Source organism: Tasmannia lanceolata, unplaced genomic scaffold (assembly GCF_043159265.1).
Source record: "Tasmannia lanceolata isolate RefF3 unplaced genomic scaffold, GAP_Taslan_0.1 ptg000008l, whole genome shotgun sequence".
NCBI lineage: Eukaryota > Viridiplantae > Streptophyta > Magnoliopsida > Canellales > Winteraceae > Tasmannia > Tasmannia lanceolata.
In genome coordinates this window covers 13,088,041-13,095,978 of record NW_027518685.1, presented here as the reverse complement: position 1 = coordinate 13,095,978, position 7,938 = coordinate 13,088,041, and the positions used below count along the sequence as shown (strand labels likewise).

General features: G+C 40.0%; 1 pseudogene; it reads right to left on the bottom strand.

Moving 5' to 3' along the window:
• Positions 1–3,030: 3,030 nt before the first annotated feature.
• On the bottom strand, positions 3,031–4,688 carry LOC143883080 (UDP-glycosyltransferase 72B1 pseudogene; annotated as a pseudogene).
• Between the last annotated feature and the right edge of the window lie 3,250 nt (positions 4,689–7,938).

Here is a 7,938-nt window from a genome sequence, read left to right as displayed (position 1 = left end):
AGTTATGTTTTGCTTTGAGAGCATAGTTAGCAAAACGTGACTCGGAAAAATGGAACGGCGAAGATTCGAGTTTAATACGGTATTGGTTCAAAAAAACGTAGTAAAAAAGCGGGGAACACAAGAAAATGAATTTAAAATTTGGGAGATGATAAATTCGCACCCCCCTAGGATATTCCCACCCCTTACAACGTGAACTGTGACGGTCTTTTAACGCTTTTTACGTTATAAGGGGTGCAGTTGAATCCCAGTTTACCTACCAAATAAAAGTCCACTACTGGACAAGGGTAACATTGAAGCTGTAGCTCATTACACAATCCACCTTTGATTGTTATCAAATCATTGTACTATCTCTATTGACAATCAACTTCACTCTTGGGTAATGTGACATCTAAGAAGATGCTTATTTGATGATGGGAAATGATATATTCACCCGTTTCTTACTCTGGGCAGCCCTTATAGTGGAAAGTAGTAGTAAAAAAATGCGCTAGAGGGGCTATCCCAAGTAAGAAAATGGGGTGAATATATCACTTCCCTCGGATAATTTATACATGTAGATGAAAGGTGGGGCTAACACTAAATGAGTCAATAGGATTGATGAAAGGGAGCTGATATTTACGCCCCTTTTGATTATGAGGACAACCGCATTTAAACCCCTTGACCGGCATTAATCGGTTGCAAATTACAACAAAAAGGGTACTTTTAAAATGACAAGAATGCCCTTTCAATGAAACCCCTGTTGCTCTCTCTCTCTCTCTCGCACCATCTGAATGACTAAATCTGTAAACCGCTGCTCCTCTCTCCAGAATCTGCTCGAATGCCAAATTCGCCTCCTCCACAACCTCACATTTGCAATATCTATCCAAAAGTGAATTGTCAAACATAAATTCTCTCCCAAATTTCATCACTTGAGCATGTAATTGTCTGCCAAATTCCAAAAGCACTACACCTGTAAAAGCTCTTAAAACACTCGTTAGTGTACCTTATTTGCTCAAAAACCACCCCTCATATGCTTAAAGAGATCAAGAGCTCCAACATCATTACTGTTCTTAGCAAATGTTCATGTGATCAAACTCTAAACGATTAAATCTCCCCATCTCACAATTATACTGCAACGGATCTATTGAATGGTCCTCAATCCATCATTCTCCACAGTAGGATTAGTATAAGTTGAAATCATTGTGGTCCGAGAAACGGCATTACGATTCAGACATTTTTTCAAACAGTTGGCGTCCTTCCTCTTTTAGACCTAACTTCATGTACATGTTCATGAGATTGTTGATTGTAAAGGATTTTGGTTTGAACCCATGTGAGAAAAGGTGTTGATGGACGAGTTTCCCTTGTTCAATTGCTCTATTTGGATGCAACATTTGATGAGTTCCGAGTAATGTGATCACGCCTGTGTGCACGAATTATGTGGTTTTGGAGGGATTTTATGGCGTTGATGGCCATGGGGAGGACCCTTGGGTGACAGAATTTTGTGAAGTCGTTGATCAAGGTAGAGGGAGCTTTGGGTTGATTGATAGAGAGGAGAGTGTGAGAGAGGATAATCGAAAGTGCTTTGAAGGATTCCAGGAGACATCACATAGGGGACTGAGAGATTCTGAAATTTTATTTCTTTGTAGAGAGAGACCTTGAAGCTTTGCAGCGAGAGACGTGATGCAGAGGAGAAGCTGAGGGTTGCGGGATTTGGAAGCACCAGAGAGATAGGAGGGGGTTCAGTTGAAAGGGCATTTTGGTCATGTTTGGAACAATTCTTTCTTTGTAACTTGCAACCAATTTTAGCCGGTTTGAGAGTGTGAAAGCGGGTGTCCGCAGAATTAAGAGGGGACCCATAAAAAAAAGAATTAAGAGGGGCGTAAATATCAGCTCCCTTGATGAAAACCAATAATTAAGCATTCGTAAGGTTTGCCCCACCCTAATAATGTTAGGAATCCGCCATGGGGCCAATATAAGATAGTGGGAGAAAACACCTAATCATATGGTGAGAGCGTATTGGGTTTAAGTGGAGCTCTATCTTGGGAATGGAGTTGAGTAAGAGTGAAGGATATAAATAAATATCCCATATTCCAATAGCTGAGATTCCCACTTTTATGCTGGTGATTTGATTGGTTTCCAGCCCGCCATGGATGTAGGTACTAACTAAGTGTACCATTTTGTCTAGCTATGAGTCTATGACTACTCTTTTACACATGAGGGGGGCATCCAAAGTAAAAAAAGGGGTGAATATATCATTTCCCCGGCCTTATGATATCAGTAGCCTAAATAATGAAATGACATTACATTACTCTTATAATTATTCCGTTTGGCCGCCTAGCACGGTCTATCTGAAATGGTAAAGAATGAACCACGGAGATAACCGCGAGTATGCCTCTGGTGGATCAATAACAGCATCTACATCCACAGGTGAGTAAGAGAAAGAGCGAGAAAAAAGATAATTAATCATAATTTTCCCCTTAATCTAAGACTAGATTAAACAAAAAATCCTTTTGTAATCTCTATTACTTACCACTATCTTCTAAATTTTTCCTTGGCAAGAAACTTCACTATTCAGTTAAGGTATACTTTCCTTATCTGCTTACGTTATCAAGACTAAGTCTTTGTCCCTCCTGGCCTAATTATATGCTTTGGAATATTTTAAAGAGAGTGCCTGTGTGAAACAAAAGACCAATCCCAATATTCAAATGTTCATAACATCTTTACGAAACAATATTTTTATGGAAATGATATATGCGCCGAGTGTTTCAATAAACATGCGCTCCACTTGTTTGTCGTGTAGTATATAAAGGGTTTAAAGAGATTTTTGAGAACCGTAATATTGAAATCCCTTTAAATACTGCAGGACAAAAAAGCGGAGCGCATGTTTATCGAAACACCTTGGCGCAGATATCATTTCCCTATTTTTAATAGAAATGATATATTCACCCTCCCATTTCTCCCACCCCTTGTAGTGTACAAAGAGCAATCATAAATACACTAGAGGACCAAAAAAAAAAAGAAAATTTACTAGAGGGAGTGACCCGAGAAGGAAAGGAGGCCAATAAAACACTTCCCTATTTTTAATTGATCAATTCAATCAATAATATGACCATAATTCTGAATCGAGCAACAATCAAATACCAAAACCGGAGAAAGTATCAAACACAAAGCTCTCATTTTATTCCAAGACGAAGCCTTAATTAAAAGAGATTCTCCATTCATTTGCAAGACGAAGGAATGCATTATGAGAAGCCCCACCCACACCCATACCTCTCACAACCCTCTCACTAATCTCCTTGGCCCTAGCCCCCATATCCTTCTCCTCTACAGTACTCTCCATCAAAACCCTCACCGCCCTTTCTACCTCCCCTCGACTCACCACTCCATTATCATCCTTCACCACCCCAATCGCCACCCCCAATTCCTTAATCAACATCGAAGCATTCATCTTTTGCTCTGCGTAAAGCGGCCAAGAGATCATAGGAATTCCATGAACAATGCTCTCAAGCGTCGAGTTCCAACCACAGTGAGAAAGAAAGCCACCTATGGACCCATGGCTCAACACCTCCACTTGAGGAGCCCAAGATGGAACCACCCTACCAATTCCCTTAGTCCGAGCTAGAAACCCGTCCGGCAAGTACTCCTCGGGGGTGTCGTTATCAATATCGCTCGGCCTACGAACCACCCATAGAAACCTTTGTTGGCTTTGCTCCAAACCTAAAGCAAGCTCCCTCATCTGGGTCAATGAGAGAGCTCCCCCACTCCCGAATGATACATAGAGTACCGACTTTTCCGGTTGCTCGTCGAGCCACCGGAAAAACTCGAGCCCTGATTGCGGCGGTAGGGTTTGTTTTATCAGCGGTCCCACCGGATAAATCGGCGGTGCCGGAATCCGCTCCTTGTCCGATAGGGCGGTGAGCGATTTCGGTTCCAATTCCTCCGATGTATTTATGAGAATTCCGTTAACCTCAGAATACCAGCGAACACTTTGAAGGAACATCTCGTAGGTGTCTTTATTCCGGTTATTCAATGGGTCGAGAAGATCTTCCATCTGAATTGGGGTGCAACCCGGGACGATGATCGGTCCTTCGAGCTCGAAAAACCCGCCTTGAGTTTCATTATCAAGAAGTGGTAGATATAAAACGAAAGCTAATAAGGATGCAGTGGAAGTGAAAAAGAGGTATTTAGGGAGGTGGAGTTGGTCTAGAATGTCAAAAATTCTGGTACCAAATATGTCTAGAACAACTACTGTGGTGGGGGTGAGATTAGAAAGAGCGGTTTTAAGAGAAGGGAGGGATCTTTCTATAGTGAGAAAAATGGGAGAGCCTGAGGGGGCGCCCGGGCGAATATCGGAGAGGTCTATTTCAGGGAGTTTAACTATGTGGAAGTGAGGGAGAGAGGTTAGGCGGTGAAATTGGGAGATTAAGGGGGTTTCGGTGGCGTGAAGAAAGAAGGTGACAGAGAAGGAGTGGAGAGTTACGAGTCGCTGTGCGAGCTCGAGCATGGGGGTAACATGGCCCATGCCTGGGCTTGCTACAATGGCAACATGGGGTGGTTTTGGGGTTTCCATGACTGAAAAAGGAAGGAGAAGATTGGAGTCTTTTTTGGGGAGGAGAGAAGAACTGCTTGATTGGAGAGAATTTGTTCTTATGTAATGTTGGATTGTCGGTAGATATTTCTACGAAATGGTTCTACTGTTTTTGGGCTTCTAGAATCTTGAGCAAGTCCTCGTTCATTAAACAAATGGACAATTTTTTTTCGGCTCCGTTTCGTTCGATGTATAGTAAAAAATGATATCAGCACAACCATCTTTGCAATTAAAAAATGAGCAAAAAGTTCCAACCAATAAGAATCCCAGCGAACCTAAAAAAGTTGTGGATCCATCGCCATCCAATTCCTAAAAAGTGAACCTAAAATTGTGGATCCTTCCCCATCCAATTCCTAAAAAGTTGACTTAAAAAAATTGTGTATCCTTCCCCATCCAATTCCTAAAAGGTCGATTCATCGTTCCAAAGATATCAGAAGATAAAAAAAAAAAAATGTTATTCAACAATCGAGGTCGATTTGCTTTATGAAAAGAAGGTATCAATCACTTCCCCTTCCGCGGATTCCCAGGACTATGGACGGGTAATGCGAAGGAGAGGGCTTAGGTTAAGGGGCCATCATTTCAGTTCGAAAGAAACAGAGCCAAAGGGAAATGATATCAGCACAACCATGTTATTTTGTTTGCACGGTCGTCGGTTGTCCTTGGTATTTAAAGAGCAGTCAAAAGATTATTACAGTAACCTATCAAAAACAAAAGAAAGGTTATTACATTAAAAAGATCTCACAACTCACAAGCCAATTCAAAAAGAAACGACATGCTAGGTCCATTCAATAATTAAAGCATGGTTGTTCTTATATCATTTTCCTATTTTAGAGCGTTGATATTTTCACCCCCCCATTTGCCCCCTTTATAACATGATTTGACGTCAAAAAGCGTTAAATATGTCCAGTGTTCACATTATAGGCCGGGGGCGGGGTGTACTACAGGGGGTGAAAATATCATTGCCCTTTTTTTAATAGGACTTTGATATTGGGGTTGATATTTTCATAATGCTCCGTTTGGTTGCTCCGGGTGGCCCGGAAAGTACTGGAATATGAAGTCAAAAGAAGCCAAATAGGAGGAGACAAGCATTTTGATTTGTCTAAGATTATCTCGGAGAATAGTGAAGCAGTGTTTGGTTGCACATCGTCGGAAAGTAGGAGAATAAGTAGGAGTGTCATTAGTAATATAGGGATAGAAGCAAGAAAGAGGGAAGAGAGAGAAAGAGAGAGCATCATTCCCTAGAAATTTTAATTTAGAGGGGACAAGGAATCCACATCATCACACAAGTAGTTAGTACATGGGAGACATCCAAGTCAGTCCAATGCTACAAATCCAAACCAAATTCCGACGGCTACCGAGTTTTTTTTCAACCAGACGAAGCAAGGGAGACGATATTTTCACTCCTCCTACAGTACACATGCGCCCCCCCCTTATGCCATGATTTGACGTGAACTGTGGGTAACTTTATGCTACGTTTGGTTGCTTGGACTGGCTCGGAGAGTAGTGGAATAGGAAGTCAAAGGGAAGAGACAAGAATTTTGATTTGCCTAGAATTAACTCGGAAAATTGTATCGCTCAGCAGACAATATTAAAAAATAAAATAAAAGGTGAATTTGCCTTATTATTAAAACATGGTATTGCAATAATGATTTGGCGATACCATATCTTTCTAATTGCACTAACTCATCTTCACTTTTATTATTTAAACTACTGTCAAAGGTTATTATAGTTCTCCAAAAGCTTTTAGAAGCCAAAAAAAAGAAGGAAAAGACAAGCTGAGTTTATTCAATTATGAAGAAAACAGGACAGTGCACTGATATTGGCACAATTGCCATGTTTTGATAATTGAACTAACACATCTTGTCGTTTACTATTTAAAAAGTTGTCAAAGGTTATTACAGTTCCCAAAAAGCTCTGAGAAGCCAATTAAAAAAGAAAAGATCTGAGAAGCCAATTAAAAAAGAAAAGACAAACTGAGTTTGTGCAATTATTAATGCATGGCAATGCCAATATCACAGCCCTATTAAACTGTCCAAGCTACCATTTGTTTAATGAAAGAGGACTTGCTCAAGATTCTAGAAGCCATAAAACAGTAAGAACATCTCATAATTGAAATTCCTATGAAAAAATGGCAGTGCATTGTGTTATTAGTGACTACCATATTTTTATAATTACACTAACTGATCTTGTATTTTACCATTTAAACTGTCAGAAGCCAGTTAAACAGGAAAAGATCAAAAGACAAGCAGATTGTACAATTATTAAAACAGGTTAGTGCGAATTGTAGTTGCCCTGGCAGTGGCACCGCCATGTTTTGATAATTGCAGGAACATATTTTGTCTTTTATTATTTAAAAAGTTGTCAAAGGTTATTATAGTTCCCAAAAAACTACGAGAAGCCAATTAAAAAGACAAGATGAGTTTGTGCAATTAATAAAACAGTGCAATGCCAATATCAAGGGAATGATGACAGCACAACCATATTTTGTTATTTTCGCTAACCTCGTCTTTTAATATTTAAAGAGCTGTCCAAAGTTTATTACATTTCCCAAAAAGCTCTCATGAGCCAATTAAAGAAGAAATACAGCTAGGTGATTTAATGTCAAAAAGTGTTAATGCTTCGTTTGCTCAGCGGCAGCCGTCGAAATTTGGTTTGGATTTGGCATGGCATTCCACGTTTGGTTGCCAAAATGCATTGGACTCCCATTGATCCCCTTGGATTTCTCTCATGTAATAATTGCTTGTCTCTTTCTTGTCCCATCATTCCAAAAGCAAAGAATTATGGTTGAATTTTCTCTACTTTTTCTCCTACTCTCCCATTATTTGCCGCACAACCAAACACAACTTTTGGGAATCTTAAAAGCATTCAATGTCTAGTTAAATAATAAAAGGCGAGGTGAGTTTGCCCCGTTATCAAAACATGGTAGTGGGAATATTGGGAGCCTTTAACTCAAAAATGATCAAACACCTGGCTGTTTTTTAAATTAAAAATTCAACGCCCTTAAGATTTCATGAACAATAATAATTTTAATAATACCTATAATTAAATAATACCCTCGCGCTATTTTAAGACATTATAAAATAAACAATTTTTTGCTGTGTCCGGGCATGAGGTCCAGGCAGTATTGCCCTTTATATTTGATCCAACAACAGCCCACTTTTTAATAGGCTTCTGTTGAATCAAATATCAAGGGTGGCACTCCTACCGTACTCCTCCACTGGACTTAAGACCCATCTAGTGATATATTGTTTTTTTTTTTTTTTTTTTTTTTTTTTTTTGGGGGGGGGGGGGGGGGTGGGGGCACTCTAGAGAATTTATGACTGCTCTTTTACACTGTGGGGGCAGTCCCAAGTTAAAAAGGGGCCGGGCACATA